The sequence below is a fragment of the Pongo abelii genome, chromosome 3 (assembly GCF_028885655.2).
Source record: "Pongo abelii isolate AG06213 chromosome 3, NHGRI_mPonAbe1-v2.0_pri, whole genome shotgun sequence".
NCBI lineage: Eukaryota > Metazoa > Chordata > Mammalia > Primates > Hominidae > Pongo > Pongo abelii.
The window spans coordinates 153,841,522-153,864,008 of NC_071988.2; positions in this window are offsets into that span (position 1 = coordinate 153,841,522).

The window sequence follows — 22,487 nt, forward strand, 5'->3', positions numbered from 1 at the left end:
CTTCATTAGATAATAGACACCATATTATGTATGTGTACTATATAATAAAGCATATCTTGTTATTTATTAAACTGCCTATTTGATAGATTGTAAGAATGTAAGTTGCAAACTGATGTGTATGAGTGATAGGTGTTACAATTGAATTATTTCCAAGCATTAACTTTATTTTTGTTTCGGTTCTGCTAAACAGTATACATGACACCATAACTAATATTAATGTAAACACAATGCAAATGAAAACATAGTTAATTAATACTTTTGAATGTTAATAATAACAATACATTAAAGCTTAAGTCTCTTTTATTTATAAGACCCTGAATAGGACATTTCCATGTATTGATCCCATTTGATCATCACCCTATTCCTGTATTTTCTTAACTCCATTTACAAACATGTAAATGTTTTCTCAGAACATTACAATAACTCAATTACTGTTACAGACTTGGAACATACAGAAAATGTATTCCATAACCAAAAATTTCAAAGACTACTCTGTGTTGCTTATATGGTAGGAGTTAAAATCTTGTTCTCAACAATAAGAAAGAGTTGGGCTGAATTTTATTTATATTATATCACATGTTAGCATAGATAATGCCGCTACTTTTGTTAAATTGGGTAATTATAAAACCGCAAAAAATAAACGGAGGAAGTTTATTCAGTGGTATAGAGTAAACCAGCCATAAACTGAACTTGGGTAGGCATTTTGTAGTAAGTTAGTATCTCTTTATTAATAGCACATTTATATTTTAACTTTATAGGTTATTTTAAAATACAAAACACTAGAGTTTTCTATAAGGATACTTCATTTTACCAAGTCCTGCAGTTTATGTCTACACTGTTTTCATAATATGTGTCACTAAAAGTAATAACAGAAAAAATATTATACTTGGAAGTTCTAATAATGGAAACAGCTTTCCAACACATATCACAAAAGAGTAAAATTTGTCACAAATATTCATAGTACATATGATTCTTCCAGCTAATTTTTTTTAATATTTTGGAATACTTTATTAAAATTTAAAATGATAAAATTAGTTTAAAAGTTATTAAAATGACAATATTATTTTTAAATTGAATGGCTTTATTATTTTCAGGAGATAGAATATTTTCAAATAAAGTTGTGAGCATATTAACAGCACATTAATCACAGTTATTTGAAAACCCTGGCTAAGGTATATATGATTACCAGATGATATTATATGTATTTTTTTTATATATATATAATATATACAAATATACATACATATATAGTATATATGTACTATATATAAATCACACTCATTCACATATGTACCTACCTGTATATTTGCAAGGATATTTTCTTCTTCTGTATTAATTACCTACTGTGTATGAACTAATTAAAAATATTTTTATCATCAACATTTCATTCCTTATAATAGGAAGTTAGACACAAAAAGTTAGAAAACAATCTTTATTCTCAGGCTTGTTTATATGTAGGTCTTAAGAGAACATAGGAGAGATTTAAGGTAACTTTAAAAGCAATGAACACTTCTCTCCTTTTCTGAAGTCAAATACGGACGTTAATTATGAGAGAAAGGGTAAGGAGAGAGGAGGAAGGGGAGGGTTAGGAAGCAATATTACTTTGTTTTAAATATTTAGATGATACTTCTAGTAATGTCAATCTATTTTTAATACTAATTTTGGAAACTGTGAATTTTTTTTCTATATATGTCTAAAACTAATTTGTACTTTTATCTGTTAATACAGGACACTAGATAAAACATAAATTAAAAATTAATATATTTTGTTCCAAAGAAATTTATCTAATAAATTATAAAAACAATGCAGTTTTATATAGGGCAAATAAATTCAAGAGATAACATTTAATATATTTTCTGCTACTGGTGAAATGACTTCTTTAAAGCTTTGATTTCTGGTTATTGAGCCTCTTTCTGTTTTAACATGTTGTGACTATGATTGTCTATCAGTTGCCTCCTAAAATCTGTTTACCTGATCTTCTATAGTAAAAGAAACCTTAAATGTATCCACTGGGCTCCAGTCTAGCCAGAAGAATCATTTCCCAACTTCTGCATCGGTGTGTGGCCATATCACTAACCAACTGGTCAAGGGATATAAAAGACAGCACTATGTGCAACTTCTGGGAAGAGTCCCTAAAGAACAGGGTATGACCTTTCCCTGCTCCTTCTTCCTTTTTAGGTGGGTAATATTAAAGTAAATATTGGCAAATGCAACATGACAGAAACTTGTATAATGGATGATCTCATGTCTTAACACCAAGGATTGCTCTAAATTAATGTGTGTGAGAGAGAAATAAACTTCTCTTTTGATTGAACAACTGTTATTCTGGGCTTTATGTTACAAGCAGCTGCACAAAAGTATAACAAAGTTATATTTTCATCACCATTTAATTCTAATTGTGTGTATGTGTATGAACACATATATTTCCATTAATCTTTATTATTTTACTCTTTAATTTTATATATATATATATATACATGTTTTCAGTTTTCATATATGAGTAATTTGGTAGGGAGTAATAATATTTCTGATATACTATAACAACAACGTAGTTAGGAAATGTTTTCTATATTATATTAATTATTTGATATTTGTTAAAAAATTTTATGGCCTAGTTGTTCAATGTTTGTAATTACTCCATGTGTGTTTGAAAATATATATTACATGATTATTTTAGATAGGCATATATATATCAATTTGATGAATAGTCATGTTATTTGCATGTTCTGTAGTTAGTTAAAAATGAAAAATGTCTCCTTTTCTTTTTCTTTTTTTTTTCTTTTTTTGAGACAGAGTCTTACTCTGTCACACGGGCTGGGATGCAGTGTCGCAATATTGGCTCACTGCAGCCTCCTGCCTACCATGCTCAAGACATTCTCCCACCTGCCTCAGCCTCCCAAGTAGCTGGCACTACAAGTGAGCAACATCAAGTCCAACTAATTCTTTTGTATTTTTGGTAGAGACAGGGTTTCACCTTGTTGCCCAGGCTGTTCTTGAACTCCTGAGCTCAGGTGATCCACCCACCTTGACCTCCCAAAGTGTTGGGATTACAGGCGTGAGCCACCACACCTGTAAAAAAATACTCTTGTTAATGTGGAAATATCTCTAAAAACTGTGTTTAAAATTTCCCACTGCTTGGGGATTTTTAAATTTTTTCTTATTGTTTCTTTTTTCTTTTTTTGCATGTTACAAAGGTAGTTTATGTTATTAGGCACATATAATTTTGTAATTTTATAGTTTACTAGTGAATTATTTATTATCTCAAAACACTTCTTATATGAAGTAATTTACTTTGTATTTGCTTTTTATTCTTATTGACAATGTAGCTAAATCACGTTTCTTTGGTTATTTGTCTCATATGGTTTTATCAGTTCTTTTACTTTTATTCTTGTTGCATCATTATGCTTTACTCTGCCTTTTGTAAACTGTGAGTTGTTCATGTCTTTTAATCCAGATTGTTTTTGCTGGCATTTTAATTCATTTATCTTTATTGTGATTATTTTAGATCAAGTCTGTTGTATTATTTTGTACTTATTAAGCATTTTTCTTTGCTTTTGACACATTTTTTCACTTTTGTTTTTTCTTTGTCTTTTTTTTAATTTATAGCGTTCTCTTTCTGTTAATTTCTTATACTTGTTAGAAAGTTATGCATTATATTTCTTTTGTTTTTCATAGTAGCCCAACTATTTTAACCTGTATGAAATACTCCTAATATTGCCCATTAGTTAAATAAATCAAGGCTATGCCTGTTAGTTACATAATTCAAGGTTTTATATGCTTTAAATTTGATTATATCTGTTTTTCTTACAGTTTTGTATGCCTCCCAAATTATCATAATTAATATTTCTTTACATTTATGCATATGTTTATCAATATTTATGTGATTTTTTTTTTTGAGACAGAGTCTCACTCTGTCACCCAGGCTGGAGTGCAGTGGCAAGACTTCCACTCACTGCAAACTCTGCCTCCTAGGTTCAAGCAATTCTTCTGCCTCAGCCTCCAGAGTAGCTGGGATTACAGGTGCCCACCACCATGCTGGGCTAATTTTTGTATTTTTAGTAGAGATGAGGTTTCACCATGTTGGCCAGGCTAGTCTCGAACTTGTGACCTCAGGTGATCCACCTGCCTCAGCCTCCCAAAGTGTTGGGATTACAGGTGTGAGCCACCACGCCCGTCTATGTGATCTTTTCAACCCACTCCTGTGTTCAATTTTCTACTAACCACTACACACACACACACACACACAGACACACACACTTATTATTAATATTAATTTTTTGATGAAGGTCAGTGGCTTTATAAAGTTGGTCCCAGACTTTACTCTCTGCCTATATATCAAACACAAGGTAGGTTTCATTGCCTGTCCCAAAATTGTTTTATAAACCTAAATCCTTATATATAACAATATATGCTCACGTCTGGTACTAACACCCTCTTCTTCAGAGCTCGCATAATATCAGTTTGCAATTTTAAAAAATTTGGTTTACAGACCCTCTTGGTTGAGCCTTCCTTATAGATTTGGAATTATTTCATTTTAACCAGGATTTCTTGTTCTTTTTAGTAGAAAGGACCGAGTGTCACCTTATACTACTGTTTTCTCCAAACTACAAGATCTCTTCTATTTTTTTCTTTTGTAAAATAATTCAATATTTGTCCTAACATTTTTCTAATGATATAATGCAAAAGCTGGAAAATTTTTCTGTAAAGATCCAGACATCAAGTATTATAGGCTGTACAGGCTATGTGGTCCCTGTTGCACCACTCAACTCTGCAAATGTGGTACAAAAGCAGCCATAGACAATATATAAATAAATAGATGTGGATGTTTTTCAATATAATTGATTTATAAAAATAAGCGATGTAGTTAATTTGGCCTGGAATCTGTAATAGTTTGCTGACCTCTGATATAATATGTTTACAGATTCTAAGATGCATTATAAAAATGACTAATTATTCTTATCTTCCCCTTGAAATGTCTTCTAATTACCTTACCTACTTTAATACTTAAGTCTATGTCAGTCATATTGTGTTATATCGTGCTCTGAATTTACATATATTGTACTTCTGAATGAAAAATACCAAATGAGTTTATTATTGTTTTAATGCTCATGTGGTGTTTTGCATAGAATTGGGATTCATATTATTGATGAATAATAATTGAAGTAGACTATATTAGCTACATACATATATTATGCTAATTATGCTCCAATCATACAGCTCTACAGCAATTTTACTAAAAGTTCCACATTCATTTATAGAATGCCCAGGACTGACGTGCATATCTGTACATATTTTCAATTTAAAAAGAAGGCTCATGTCAATAAGCATGAATTTAGGAAACAGACTAAGGTGTGTGCAGACCTAATTTAGGTACACAAGGAAACAACTAAATTTAATCCTTGAAATCTTAAGACCCAAGAACAACATCTAAAGCATCCACCTCATTGTTTTAGTATTACTTGTTTTATTATTAGCATTGACAGGAAAGCAGTATAACACCTAACATATATGTTAAGACAGAACACTTTCAATTTAATATGTGGTGTTTATGAGATTGAATACTTCTGTGGAATATACATGAAGCCATTTATTTGCATCTACTCATTTTGGTGAGGGTAAGGTGGGGAGGCAGATGAAGTAGGGAGAATGGTGTCATCTTTTTCTTTTCTTTTTTTCTTTTTTTTTTTTTTTTTTTGAGATAGAGTCTCACACTCTTGCCCTGGCTGGAGTGCAATGGCGTGATCCCGGTTCACTTGCAACCTCCACCTCCCAGGTTCACACGATTTTCCTGCCATAGCCTCCTGAGTAGCTGGGATTACAGGTGCATACCACCACACCCGGATAATTTTTTTGTATTTTTAGTAGAGACGGGGTTTCACTATGTTGGTCAGACTTGTCTCGAACTCTTGACTTCATGATTCACCCGCCTCGGCCTCCCAAAGTGCTGGGATTACAGATGTGAGCCACCATGCCCAGCCCATCTTTTTCTTAAGAATCAATCTTATGAAGTAAATGATTCATTTTCATCAATTTTTTTGGTCATTTATGATACATGATGATATTCTTAAATAAAATCTTTAGGCCTCAAAGCATTTCACAGTATCTGTCTCTGAATGTTATCACATAGTGTATTTCTGAATTGTAAGGAGTGAACATCTCCAATTCAGTATGGTTTTATGCACTGTGTGGATAGTAATTGGTTCCCAAAGTAATCTCTGGAAATATTTCTAATTTTTCTTACTGAAATAGTAATGAATTAGCTACATATTAAATATCTCTAAAGGGAGAATGGGTAACTCACCTAGTAAATGTCCCTTATAATAAAGAAATAAGTGCTGAGTAAATAATTTAACATTTAACCTCATTGAAGACATCTTTCTCTTGATTACTGTGACTACTTGAGATAATTATATTTTCACATTGTGTTGTGTCTGTTTAACCTTTAGTGGTTTTCTTTAAAGGCCTTCCAAAGCCTATGCCTATAGTCCTGTTAATATTGATTCTAATTTAAAAAGCAATGGAAATGTTGAAATGTCTATATGCAAAAACAACAGCAACAACAACTACTTATTTTATCCTATGAATTACACAGATTTAATAGCTACATAACATTGTCTAATAACCAATAGCTATATAATAACATTATCTAATAACCAATACTGCTTTTTTTTGTATTTTTGTGTTCACTCAAAATTATAAAACATATAGATAAAATGTTCACTCAATAATTATATCAAACATTCTTTGGGCACAAGATACTCTAGAAATGTGATAGTAGATAGCTATCTTTAGAAAAATAGCAAGAAAATAGAAAATAAGACAGAAGTAGATTTCTTTTTAGTTGTTTTTCTAATAATTTCTTAGAAATAAAAATATGTATAATTTTTAAAAAATTACTATGTATATTTTATAACATAAGACTTATGGTTATCTGAATAAGTTATTGTTATGCTTCAACAGATATGAATAGAACTAAAACATTAACAAAAAAGAAATATTTCTTTTCATTCTTTATATGTGTCCATCTTTATATAATGAAAATAATCAATGGAAATGTCTACTTAAGAGAATTTAAAATCTTCTTTGCTAAAAAACTTCAATTGTCCATGTTTATTTCTTTTCCATTTATAAAATATATAGTGGGTTTGAGCAATAGTTTGTGCTAAAATATGTAATCTACAAACCTGCAAATAATGTGTTTAATGGTTTATGTAAACGTACTAACAGTGAGCTTACATATGAATAAATTATTTGTGCATTTTATTTGATGTCAAGCAAAAACATGACAAAATAGAATCTCAAATATATTTGCAGGAGTCAAAAAATGTGGAGAAAAAAGCAGTAAAGAAGACAACTACTGAAAAGAAAAAATCATTTTCTGACATTTATAATGCTCAGTAGACTAAGTCAAGTTAATGTTATTAGCCTCAGAAAATTGACCAAGCCAGCTAAGTTAAATAGTAGACATTAATGAAATAAATGCACAATAAAATAAAAATTTATAGGAAAATGGTAGTTTTTAAATAAGGCAATTCTTTTTAATGTATAACTATTGTACAAACCAGCCAGTTTAATGAGTTCTTTCTAAGAGAAATAAAATATGAGAAAATATTTGGTTAGAAAAAGTTGGTTATTTTATATAAAACACTCAGAGAGTAGTTTAGCATTTGATCTCCCAAGACATGAAAATGAAAGACTATTCGTAGCAAAACATGTATATAATTAGTAGGAAACTATAAATTATAAAATATAGGAAAAAGACGCCAAAGCATAAATGCTGATTCTATGTAATTCAAAGAGTGAATAAAGTTTAATGAAGGGTCCCTTGTCCTGCCTCATTTCTGTGCCAGAATGTTTAAACTTCTATATATCATAAAAATATAACACAATATTATAAAATTGAATATATGAAATAAATACCAGAATATTATTAAATTTTTGCCATTAGACTAGACCCACAATCATTCTGAAGATACAAACAGCTACATTTTCATTTAGTGTAAATGAATGGTTTCAGTTCAAGCATAAATTCCTGCTATGAGAATAACTAAGGTCTTATATCCTGCTATTTGATTAAAGCCAAGTTAAACTTGGAATCAGTTTTACAAAAAGAAATTTTTCTTATTATTCCATCAAGCTGAAATGCTGCATTCTTATATGATGATGTGGCTTAGCATGCACAAGTTCTGCAATGAGGCAAATGAGGCTAATCTCTACCTTTTGCAGAGAAAAAAAAAAAAGTTTTGTTGTTTCTAGTGCATCTGAAGCAATCAGACTTTTCATGATCTTTATTATTATTATTTTGAATTGGTTTCTGACCACTTGTTTTTATATTTTTATATAATTATATCTAAAACTAACATACGTGTGTATTTATATATATGTGGACATTTCTCAAGCTTGACACTCTATCAATTTTTTAAATTTTTTTCTTTATCATTTTTAGGGCTTCAATTGCTTTGTAATTTTTATTTAACCTATTAAAAGACAAGATAATACAAATCTTGATAAGTCTTTAAAAAATATTCTATTTTAATACAAGGGTATGTGCCAGCAAAGCAGCAATTAATGGCATGGGATGAGGCAAGGCGCTTTGGTAGATATCAAGAGGACAGAACATCTGGGCAGGCACAGGACATAATAAATAAGAGAGGATATAAAACTCATCCTCCTTAGTTGCACAGAAAAATGTCCAATCCTTCATGGAATGCTCCACAGAGTGGAAAAGTACACAGCCTAATTCAGTTGAATGAGGCTTACTCTCAGAGTAAAAAAAGAACAAACCCCAGAGTATGCCTAAATGCATCTCTTATCTGTATGTAATTATTTTTGGATAGTATGAACACATGAAATTTACATTATTCCAGCAGAACAATTAGAATTTATTTCTTAATCTACATTTTAAATCAGAAATTGTTTCTTGCCAGTTCTTTCTTCATAATAATTACCCTTTAATTTAACTAGCCACCAGCCTAATTCTGAATATCATTAACTTCTGATATTACTCAATGGCCTATAAATACTCTTTCTTATTCTAGCCTTTTCAATTTTTTTAAAAAATTACATACTCTGCCAAGAGATTAATCAGAATAAAATTAAGTATTGACTATGCCAACTTCTTTCTTTCAAAATTTTACTGGCTTTCCACCAAACTACAAAACAATTATTTTGACATACATTTCAGACACTCTGCAGTCTAATTATATATTCAGCCTTATTACCCCTTTTTTATCTAGATGACTTATTGGTTCCAGCCATATTTAAAAGTAGTTGAGCTATTTGTTGGTTGATTAAGTTGTTGGTTGCATACCAATAGAATTAGAATAATTCCCTCAAAATGTCAATATTTTATCCTTTATTACAAAAGAGTTGGCTATATAATAAAATTCTTATTAATTAAAAGTCAATTCCAAAGGCGTGTAAAACATAAGGAAAGTGCATTAAAACCAACTGGCTTCTATTCAGGTAAAATATTTATTGTAATTTTGACACAATTTAAACAATATTGGAACTATCAGTTGTATACTTTGCAAATATCAAGTTAATTACATAGCATGCAATATAATGTAATATTAGATTTTCTGCTTGTAATCATATATAAAAAACTACAAAATAGCAATAAATCAAAGATAATTAATCCTCTGATACCTATCAAGTGACTTAAGGTATGTTCATTAAGTTAATGTATTTTGGAAGAATGCATAAGAAAAAAAAGTTATGAAAATCATAGCATATGCTAAAATTAACCAAAGTAAGTTGGGGGAGAAATCTCTAACAACAAAATGTAAACACTAGAATTGATAATCAGTTGCTGGAAATATTATTGAAATGCTAAGAAAATCTTTTGAGACTTAGAAATACAGAAAAATACATTTTTTCATAAAATTACAATGCAGTAGTAGGTCACTAAAATACGATGACCCATTTATTATACAATTATTAGCGTCAATTAACTTTTCAGTTATAGCATTACCTAAAATGACAAGATATAATACCTTAACAACAAACTTCTTAAGAATCATTCACATGTCTTTAATTTGAGGAATTTCACATTGAATAAGTGGAACTCAGAGAATAACAGGGAAAACCTTATTATTTTCCCCTTTACTTGTTCAGAAATGTTCTTCTATGAAGCTAGATGTCTAATTCTCCAGTACGTGGATGAGATTCAAGACAGGTCTCATGACTTAACTCTTCAGTAAGATAATGACAACCCTCTAATGACTTAAAGGCATTAAATTGTCATTAAATAGCCAATCTAATTAAACAGTCAAAATTCTGTACTTCCTTTGAAAACAAAACATAATTCTGTAGGTCAGAATTAACCCTGAAAGCCTTTCATGGAAATGAGGAATGGGGCTGGCTTCCTCAAATTTGTGCTTTGTACTTCTACACCTTTCCCATGCCAAATGTCTTTACTGAGCCCTTAGATCAAAGCCAGAAAAGGAAGGAGGATTTAAAAAACAATATATGCCTACGTTAGGGGTTCTGTAATTAATTTGAGCTTGACAGGTGTTTAAAACTATTCTCTTCTGGGACACCTTTCAGAGGCCATTGAGGATCCCCAACATTTGACTTCTTCAGACAGCTGCTTTCTCTTTTGGGATGTGAATATATATGCCCAAATTATTTTTGCTGAATTCCTCTTACCTCTCCAGGCAAATGTCATCTGAATTAACACCAGGGTGATTCTGTTATGCAGTGTGCTGGAATTATAGGACTTTTATGTTGCTGTAAATGAGTTTGCAGCTACAACCCACAGGCCACTTTAGTCAGTTTCTTGACTGAAGTTTCTTAAGCATAATTTTTATAGCAGTCCATTGTGCTTCTCAAACTCCAGAAAACCCATGTTAAGTTTTCTAAGGAGTCGCCATGACTAAAAAAATCCATTCCAGGCTTCTCCTATGTATCAGTGAAATTGATACTCATAACACATATTGGTAATTATTTCCAGTTCAATTTTCTTCTTAATTCCTTGCTTCTCTCTCAGATATTTTAACTTATTTTTAAAAAGGCTCGAACTGTTGGTGGTTTTATCTGTCTCTGATTTGACTCTTGGTTACTTCCTTTTCTTATGAGGAAGTGATCTAGAACCTTATTATCAAAAGTGAGAGTAGTTGTCACCTCACATTTTTGGACCTTAGCAAAAACTGACATAGGCCCAATTTAACAACTGTACATATATTTACTCATTCCCTTAGTTATAAATTGATTTTGTTTTTATTCTTTTGCGTTAGGTTGGATTACAAAAACTGGTTACATAATATGAGCTTCATTTAAAGCCTCTCAAATTGGAGGTTTTTGTACATCTTAAAAAAAAAAAAACTAGTGAAAATTGGAAAGTATAAGAGCATATAAAAACTGCTGATGAAACAATTGATTTCCATTAAATAATTTTGATCCTTAAATGGATATATATTGAACCTGTAATATTGTGTGGTATGCCAAAATTATATAAGCTCTAAAATGAGTAATGACTAGACACATATTCAATTATAATAGAAAAGTTTACATAACTGGATGGCCTTATATGAAAAAGATATAGATCATTGGACCAAGTACTTGACTTTGATGTCTAAACCAATAAAATGTTTTAATAGATTGATATACACACAAAGAAGGAATCTGATACTGCTGCTTTATAAAATATCAGCTTATTTTACTCTTACCTATAAATAAAATTATTTTTCCTATGAATAACTGCCATATTCATGAAACATTATTGATAATTCATTATCTTTTTCCCCATTTGATCTCTGAAGACCACTCATTAACCTTAGAATATTTTGACACTGTCAGATATGTCATATTACCTTTGTTATTCTAATCACCAAATCATAGCAAATGCTTTTAATAATAAAAATTTATTCATTTTGCTCAAAGTATTTATAATTTTAAACCTAATTTAAAAAATAATAAATTTTAGTCAAGATTTATATATATCAATATATATATATAGAATAGGTATAAATACAGATAATTGATGAAGTATTAATAATACGACAGTAGAAACAAAGAGTCTGTATTTTCTATGATTACTTGGCTATAATTTCAATGTTTAGTAGAATTGAACAGGAGAATTCAGTATGAATGTCAAGAACAGAAGGTACAAGAAAGAAGATAACGGTACTTAATGGTATTTAAGGTAATGGTTTACATTATGAAAGAAATAGAATACCACTTCTATGATAGAAAAGCAAATATTTTTATGGTTCATAGAATTTAAAATCATCCTTTTTACAAAAATGCCATATTTGGGCATAGCTGTAAAGAACTGCTTTTACAGTTCAGAAGAAAAGTGACACAGATTACACAAGCATTGTACTTTTATCATACTATCCTTTCAGGTTGCAATTAATACCTTTTGTAATCACTTCATAAATGTTTTGTTTTCTGGTGTTAAGCATATGTTTCATCAAGTAAAAATAGCATATACACTAGACTTTACCTTTTTAAAAATAAACTCTTAAAAATCACTCCTTCCATTATGTTGTGCCTTGAATTTGCAGAACATGTACTGCTTCATTTATATTTAGAAGTAAATATATCAAATGCATTTTTTCTTTTATCCCTTTTACATTTCCTTTAGAGGATAATATTTGGTGCAGGAATAGTTTTAAAATTTGAAAATGACTTCCCTGCCCCCAAAACTAAGAGAAATTTGACTCCACTGAGTCACTGCCATATTGGATAGAAATGATAGCTAATTATTAAGAATAATTTTAATTAGAACTTTGGTCAAATTGGCTACTTTTTTTGTATTATAGGTGCTGCTTCTGTCTTATAGAGTGAAAGACAGCAGATGGTTTATTCATTATGCTAAGGGTGTAGAGCGCTGAAGAGCTTGGGAGATAAGGGGAAATATCCATTAGTTTCACGCATGCACCATATATTGTATATGATAGCTATACTGTCTAAAGAAGACTGCAGGTCCCATTGAACCACATCCACTACCACTGTATGAAACACATGTTAGAGAAAAAGGAAAGTATCTTCCCTAAAATAATTCAAAACACAGATAATCTAGGATAGAAATAAAAGCTGGTAATTAAAGAGATTTTATTTTATAGCTCAGACAATTTGGGGCCGGGCGCGGTGGCTCATGCCTGTAATCCCAGTACTGTGGTAGGCCGAGACGGGTGGATCACCTGAGGTCAGGAATTTGAGACAAGCCTGGCCAACATGGAGAAACCCTGTCTCTACTAAAAATAGAAAAATTAGCTGGGGGTGGTGGCCGGCGTCTGTAATCCCAGCTACTAGGAAGGCTGAGGCAGGAGAATTGCCTGGTGACAGAGTGAGACTCAGTCTCAAAAAAAAAAAAAAAACAGACTCTTACATTTTGAGCAAATAGGTGTTCATGAGATTAATGACTGAAAAAGTTTTCTTACATTAAAACTAATGTAAGAAAAAAGGAAATACAGATAAGTATCAACTTCGTACAAGGGACGCCCACCTCAACACAAAGGACCTATTATAATTACGGATGGACACAGAGAAATTATTGAATACATTTTTAAATTAAATCTCTGACATTTTAGCACATGCTTACGTGGCAATAGTTTGATAAAACACAGAAGATTCTTCAACAGTAATACAGTATGGGGGAGAAAGTGGAGGATGAATGATCTATATGATATTTTTCCATTCCAAGCTAGAATGACCCAAGCAACATATTAGTAAGTGTATTATGTGTACATATTTGTGCAAAAACTTCTTCAATGTTTATGTTATAGAAAAGCAAAATATTAAACTATCTTTTAGAATTTTTGTAATGTTAAAGTTATAATGCATTATGATCACAACTCAAAGTGAAAAATCTATTTGATCAAAAAAAAAAGAGAAGGGCAAATGAGATAGGGTTCAGAATGTGAACTCAGATTCTTTTCATGTGAGAAAGTCTAAAGATTTTATTGACCATTTTCCTGAAAGTGTGATATCTCAACCGTATCTGTAATAAAAATCTCTCCAAACAGCAATTCAACATGTCTTAGATGTGAACACTCAGAAACTTTAAAAGTAAACTATGATTTAGGTTTCCAGCACATGATCAGTCTGAATATATAATCCTGACTATATTTTGATGCAATACTGTTTTAAACTTAAAAATAATACTGATACTATATAATTAATGCACATGTCAGACTTCATCTGATATCTGTAATATGGGAATCTATGGCTCAATAGAACCTTTCCATGTTAAATTATGAGATTTTTAAATTTTTTTTTGCAGGCAATTTTTAGTATAATCTATCCTCTAAAATCAAGTAAATCAAATTTAGAATGTATTAATCTGTACTTTTATTGAATACATTATTATGTCACATACATTTTAGAAAAAGGCAATATGTCTATACATGCCCACATTCTTACATATGTATGATTATCTATAGCTAATCACATATATTTACATAAAGGTACCTGTGTGTATCTACATATGTTGATATGTAAGCAAACATAGATATAGATATGTAATTCTTTGTACATTTATTCTAAAAATTTAAAAGATTACTCAATAAGTGTATTATATTTCGAAACTCCAGCTTTCCAAAATCCCATAATATATTTTTTAACATTATAAAAACAAAATATTTTAACTTGACAATGTAACAACTGTTTTTTAATACATGCAATAATTATTAAGATAGGTAAGACAAAAGCTTCAGAAGATGAATAGAAGTTGGGAAACGGAAGTTAATAATTGAAAAATAAATATTTTTAAAAAACCAAAACTGTTGTATCATGGAAATAAAAATATACAAGAATAAGAACATGTCATATTAGTAATATCCCTGGCTATAGTTTACTATGAACAGTATAGAAGATGAAAATTTCACAGGGCATATTTATATGGCAGGATATGTACAAAGATATATATGACCCAGCTGTTTTAAAAAGGAGGAAAAAAAGAATAGTCAGTGCAGAAGGTGTCAGTTTATGTACTATATGTCTTGGAAGTCTTAGAAATTTTTTTTTGCTGTGGATATGTTGGTGACTGTTGAGAAAGATCCATAGAGAACTGAAAACACAGAAAGAAAACCTGGTATTCCCTGGTATCAAAAAACTTCACATTTCTCCCAATAAACTGTTACCAGAGTAATTCAAGATAAAGGTTAGTCTAACACATAGGTTCCCAGAAGATTGGATTTGATCGTTTTTCTTGATTGTTCCTTGGGATAATTTTGAAGGTATATAAAATCTGAAATAGGGAATCATATATGTCATTTACCATCCATAATGTAAAGTTCAAGATTATATAAATGCTTCAAGTAAAATATAGAGAAGCTTAATTACAAATCTAACAAATAAACCATAGCCAAGTTATAAAAGTATAATAGGTAAGGAAGAATTCAAAGACAGACAATACAGGACTTTACTGGGGAGCAAAATCATAAAGAGGTATGAGATTTTAGAGAGCTTTATCTTATATCAAAAAGGCAGTCTCCAAGAGAAAGACCATTAGTAATCAAAGCATGTTGGAGTAGCAGCTTTAAGATGTCCATTGCTGCTTAAATTGTGTCAGTTGAGCTCACATGATTAAATATGTGTATCATATTTAATTACTATAAATATAAGTATTTATAGTAATCCAGTCTATAGGTAAAAGGGACCAAAAATACTTTTATTAGAAGTGAAGAAAAATGCATAATTTAGAGAAATAAGTCCTCAAATATTTCATAGTAGTAGACAGCAAGTATTTCTTGATCTATGAGGTCCTGAAAAGTTAAAAAAGAAATACGAAACTGTTTGCTGACAAAGGGAATTGAGATTAGCAAAGACCACTGGAATACTGAGCAGTTGGGTCAGGAGAATAGAAGCTCAGTGAATCCTATGGGAAAAGCTCTCTGGAGAACTAATGAGTTGCAAATTCACTTAAGGAAAACCTAAATGTGCATGTTAGATTTAAAAAAATTCCCTGAAGTGTACATCCTTAAGAGTGGTAGTCAACGTGACTTGAATGGAAAGAAAAAAATAAAAAAGACAAGTCCCCGAATTCGAGTGCTCAATAATGCAAAGCATGAAGTCCTTGCCCATGCCTATGTCCTGAATGGTAATGTCTAGGTTTTCTTCTAGGGTTTTTATGGTTTTAGGTCTAACGTTTAAGTCTTTAATCCATCTTGAATTGATTTTTGTGTAAGGTGTAAGGAAGAGATCCAGTTTCAGCTTTCTACATATGGCTAGCCAGTTTTCCCAGCACCATTTATTAAATAGGGAATCCTTTCCCCATTGCTTGTTTTTCTCAGGTTTGTCAAAGATCAGATAGTTGTAGATATGCGGCATTATTTCTGAGGGCTCTGTTCTGTTCCATTGATCTGTATCTCTGTTTTGGTACCAGTACCATGCTGTTTTGGTTACTGTAGCCTTGTAGTATAGTTTGAAGTCAGGTAGCGTGATGCCTCCAGCTTTGTTCTTTTGGCTTAGGATTGACTTGGCAATGCGGGCTCTTTTTTGGTTCCATATGAACTTGAAAGTAGTTTTTTCCAATTCTGTGAGGAAAGTCATTGGTAGCTTGATGGGGATGGCATTGAATCTGTAAATTACCTTGGGCAGTATGGCCATTTTCACGATATTGATTCTTCCTAAACACCAAAAGCAATGGCAACAAAAGCCAAAATTGACAAATGGGATCTAATTAAACTAAAGAGCTTCTGCACAGCAAAACAAACTACCATCAGAGTGAACAGGTAACCTACAAAATGGGAGAAAATTTTTGCAACCTACTCATCTGACAAAGGGATAATATCCAGAATCTACAATGAACTCAAACAAATTTACAAGAAAAAAACAACCCCATCAAAAAGTGGGCGAAGGATATGAACAGACACTTTTCAAAAGAAGACATTTATGCAGCCAAAAAACACATGAAAAAATGCTCACCATCACTGGCCATCAGAGAAATGCAAATCAAAACCACAATGAGATGCCATCTCACACCAGTTAGAATGGCAATCATTAAAAAGTCAGGAAACAACAGGTGCTGGAGAGGATGTGGAGAAATAGGAACACTTTTACACTCTTGGTGGGACTGTAAACTAGTTCAACCATTGTGGAAGTCAGTGTGGCGATTCCTCAGGAATCTAGAACTAGAAATTCCATTCGACCCAGCCATCCCATTACTGGGTATATACCCAAAGGACTATAAATCATGCTGCTATAAAGACACACGCACACGTATGTTTATTGCGGCACTATTCACAATAGCAAAGACTTGGAATCAACCCAAATGTCCAACAATGACAGACTGGATTAAGAAAATGTGGCACATATACACCATGGAATACTATGCAGCCATAAAAAATGATGAGTTCATGTCCTTTGTAGAGACATGGATGAAATTGGAAATCATCATTCTCAGTAAGCTATCACAAGAACAAAAAACCAAACACCGCATATTCTCACTCATAGGTGGGAATTGAACAATGAGAACACATGGACACAGGAAGGGGACCATCACACTCTGGGGACTGTTGTGGGGTGGGGGGAGGGGGGAGGGATAGCATTGGGAGATATACCTAATGCTAGATGACGAGTTAGTGGGTGCAGCACACCAGCATGGCACATGTATACATATGTAACTAACCTGCACATTGCGCACATGTACCCTAAAACCTAAAGTATAATAATAATAATAAATAAATAAATTTAAAAAAAAATAATGCAAAGCAAAAATTTTCAAAGCAGGAGTTAAGTGGGCTGCTAAAAGTGAGGTTTCCCAGTATTTTTTATGTCTTTTTTGGTTAGGTTTCTCCAAGTACTAATCACTTCATGCCCCATTTGTTTTCATTCTTCTCTACCCCTGTCATTTTAATTTATCCTTTAACAATATAGGAAAAATCACTCCAGTGCAAAAGGAAAAAAAATTAGGAACTCGTTTTCTTCTCCCAAAGACTTAATAAGAGCAGAAAAAGGTAAAGGGAGCACAAGTGATGACTGAAACTTTAGAGAAAAAAGAAATGTGATGCACAAAATTCTTCATGTGGAAAAAGCAGGTGTCTTCTGTCCCAAAGATGAGGAAGTACTGGTTTTAGGAATCATCACAAAGCCGTTGAAAACACTGTATTATTGAAGTTTTAAAATAAAAGGGTCTAACTCTTTGGGACACCTGCAAGCCTTCTGAAAACAGCTGGGGTAATTGGCTCCCTAGTGTGTGGTTCACATAAGAAGGGAAACAGTTACTGGCGATCAGGGTAGAACTGAATGAGCTATGGATGTCCTAGAAACCTAGAAAAACTACACTTCTCCACATCTATAATAAGTCTAAGTGGCCTATGCATTTTTAAACAGATCTTTTTTTTTTTCTTGTTAAACAAGCCTCTTAATATGTTAACATTTTCTCACTTTAGGGGGAGAGAAATTTCTTCTATTAGGTTAGGCAAACCAGGAGTGCTAGAAAGAGGAAAAATGCCATATAAAATTGATGATGACCAGTAATATCTTTAAAATATATTTATGCAGGTTTCAAATTTTAAAAAAAGGACACAAACTCAATCTGCAAAAGGTTTTGACTATGAGAAATTTCAGATGGAAACTTAGTAAATCAACAAAGTAAATAATTAGTATGAAATCTTAGTTATGATATGAAGAATAGTTTAAGGCATGGGATTAATTGGGTAGCAGAGGAATGTGTTATAAGAATAGAGGGGTATATTTTAATTATAAAGTATTAATATTTATAATCCAACCTAATGATACAAGGCCACAAATTAGAATAAAAATGAATGCATAATTTTTGTGGAAAATTTTGCCTTTGAGTAATAAAATTCATATTTATATGTTTTGATTCCAAATATGAAAAAGAGATTGAACATTTATTTTGTGTTAGTATTGCTCTTCCAGAAACCACCAGCAAGTACTAAAAAAAATCATATATTTCTGTGTTATTGCATCTCTCTATGTTCTCATACCAGTAACTGAAAACCATGAGTTTTTTGAGATAGGTCAATTGCAACAGAAAGAATAATAATTGGCTCTATCAGCTTGAGGCATCATCTGATATGGTGTCTACTGAGAGGTACAGTTACCTAGATACTTACTAAAGATCACTGTTACATACATTTTGACTAAGTAGAATGTTTATATGGAAACTGGTTGGAATCTGATTAGTCTATAATCTGTGGAATAAAGTGGATAAAAGCTAAAATAGAGAATCTTTATTGTCAAAGCACCTAGCATTCAGGAAAGTTAGGTTTTTATTAACAATCAAACCCTCTTAAAGGATCTTATGTCTGAGGACAATTAGCCATTCATTAATTCTTATTCCTAACAAACATGCATCTAGGGTATTCTAAATGCAGGTGCTGTGCAAGTTTATGGCTATAAGAGGACAACATCCCCATCCTCAGGGAATTCAGTCCATGGATGGTGATAAAAGAAACACAAAGGAACTAAAATAGACTAAAAATATAATGTGTTAAATACACTAACAATTCCAATCTTAACAGTTTTCCTTTCACCTTTCATGTGTAGATCTTTTGGTATTATATTTCAATTTTTAAATAATTAAAACGTTAAAACCTAATGACTTTCCTACATAATGAAGTCATTTCCTTCCTTCTCCCAGCATAAATCACAATCACAGCACTCTTTTCTTAAAATGTACAGGACTTACCATATTTGAAATTATTGTACTTATTTTCCTTCTCACTTGATTTCCAAACTAGATCGTATAACCAAGAATGAAAATGGAAACTCTTATTTATTATGTTCATTGCTTTATTATTCTAGAAGACAACATGTTCTAAATATTATAGGTTTAGTAAGTTTAAATTTCCTTTCTGATTATTATGTTTTTTCTACTGTGTGGAAGGAGTAGAATTTCAAAATATAGGGTCAATTATCCCAATTTCAAAATGCTAATAATAATTATTAACTGCTTCTGAATAAAATTAAAAATATGAGTTTTATATTCTTTTTAAAGATCCATTAGTAATCATTATGTTACTAAACTTTTTTAATTAAAAGAAATATGCCACCCATCAGAACAGTATCTGTTCAGACATACTTAAAGTAACAATATTCATTTTTCAAATAATTACTTAAAGATGAATGTGTATAATTCAAAAATCTAACATTTTGGTTATTTATAATAAAATGTTTGATTTGTTATAGTACCAAACTGTATTTAGTATAATTATGTTTGATTTTCTAAGTGGAAGAGATATATGTATTTGTACCACACAAGTAATAAGCAGTTCTTACTCAACTGAGTTATTTAAGTTCTAAAGGCCAGAGGGATCTATTGTTTCTTATATATGTATATAATTTTTATTATATGCTATTAGAAGTTATGTGCGTTTAAAATGAATTAATTAAACTCTAAAAGTCTAATTTAATCCTGAATAAAGTATGATATATGTTACCAGGAAAAGGAGAATTAATCAAAATGCCTAATTTTAATTTATCAAAAATAATTTAACATGCATTGGAGATAATAAGAAAATGTTATAAACTTTGCATGCTGCCACTGAGAGATTCTTAAATATACCCTATTTTTATATAAATTAAAAGCTTTATGAATGAGGTGGGTTTTTTTTTTTACCCATCTTGTTAAAGGAGGAAAAGATATAAAACATCTCAATCAACCTTCAAATTATTAACATAAAGAAAGTGAGCTGTGGTATTAATAGACATAATTATTCCTGTTATAATAATTTTATTTTTCTTTAAAGCATAGAACTTGTGTGCCTACTAGGAAAATCAAGAACATTCTCTACTGAGACAAGTAATATATATTTACAATGCAAATTTTTACATTAAAAGACTTAGATTTATGATAATGAGTCAATTACAAACTGTTTGAATATTAAAATCTTACTCAAAGCTAAGGATAAAATGTCCATTACCCTTTTACTCCCTCAATATTTATCATCTGTCACTAGAAGACAGAGAGAAAAACAGTATGTAAAAACTTATTCTAGAATTTTTATAGACTTAGAATTCTACCTATTTCTCAAAAAAATGTGATATTTTAAGAAAATTGTTTTTGATTAAAGTCTATCTTGAATAACGTATGCTGAATTTATGTGCTTTGAATATGTTTTTTTAATATTTTCAAGACCACTAAAATAATCAATTCTACAAGAAAATTTTATCTTTTGCTTACGCTTTGTTTAAAACATGTCAACTGTAGCTAAACAATTCACCTTTCTTTTTTTTATTTTATTATTTTTATTTTTTTATATATATATTTTTATTATACTTTAAGTTTTAGGGTACATGTGCACAACGTGCAGGTAAGTTACATATGTATACATGTGCCATGGTGGTGTACTGCACCCATTAACTCGTCATTTAACCTTATGTATATCTCCTAATGATATCCCTCCCCCCTCCCGCAACCCCAAAACAGGCCCCGGTGTGTGATGTTCCCCTTCCTGTGTCCATGTGTTCTCATTGTTCAATTCCCACCTATGAGTGAGAACATGAGGTGTTTGGTTTTTTGTCCTTGTGATAGTTTGCTGAGAATGATGGTTTCCAGCTTTATCCATGTCCCTACAAAGGACATGAACTCATCATTTTTTATGGCTGCATAGTATTCCATGGTGTATATGTGCCACATTTTCTTAATCCAGTCTATCATTGTTGGACATTTGGGTTGGTTCCAAGTCTTTGCTATTGTGAATAGTGCCGCAATAAACATACGTGTGCATGTGTCTTTATAGCAGCATGTTTTATAATCCTTTGGGTATATACCCCATAATGGGATGGCTGGGTCTAATGGTATTTCCAGTTCTAGATCCCTGAGGAATTGCCACACTGACTTCCACAATGGTTGAACTAGTTTACAGTCCCACCAAGAGTGTAAAAGTGTTCCTGTTTCTCCACATCCTCTCCAGCACCTGTTGTTTCCTGACTTTTTAATGATTGCCATTCTAACTGGTGTGAGATGGCATCTCATTGTGGTTTTGATTTGATTTCTCTGATGGCCAGTGATGATGAGCATTTTTTCATGTGTCTTTTGGCTGCATAAATGTCTTCGTTTGAGAAGTGTCTGTTCATGTCCTTTGCCCACTTGTTGATGGGGTTGTTTTTTTCTTGTAAATTTGTTGGAGTTCATTGTAGATTCTGGATATTAGCCCTTTGTCAGATGAGTAGATTGCAAAAATTTTCTCCCATTCTGTAGGTTGCCTATTCACTCTGATGGTAGTTTCTTTTGCTGTGCAGAAGCTCTTTAGTTTAATTAGATCCCAATTGTCAATTTTGGCTTTTGTTGCCATTGCTTTTGGTGTTTTAGACATGAAGTCCTTGCCCATGCCTATGTCCTGAATGGTATTGCCTAGGTTTTCTTCTAGGGTTTTTATGGTTTCAGGTCTAACTTTAAGTCTTTAATCCATCTTGAATTAATTTTTGTATAAGGTGTAAGGAAGGGATCCAGTTTCAGCTTTCTCCATATGGCTAGCCAGTTTTCCCACCACCATTTATTAAATAAGGAATCCTTTCCCCATTTCTTGTTTTTGTCAGGTTTGTCAAAGATCAGATAGTTTTAGCTA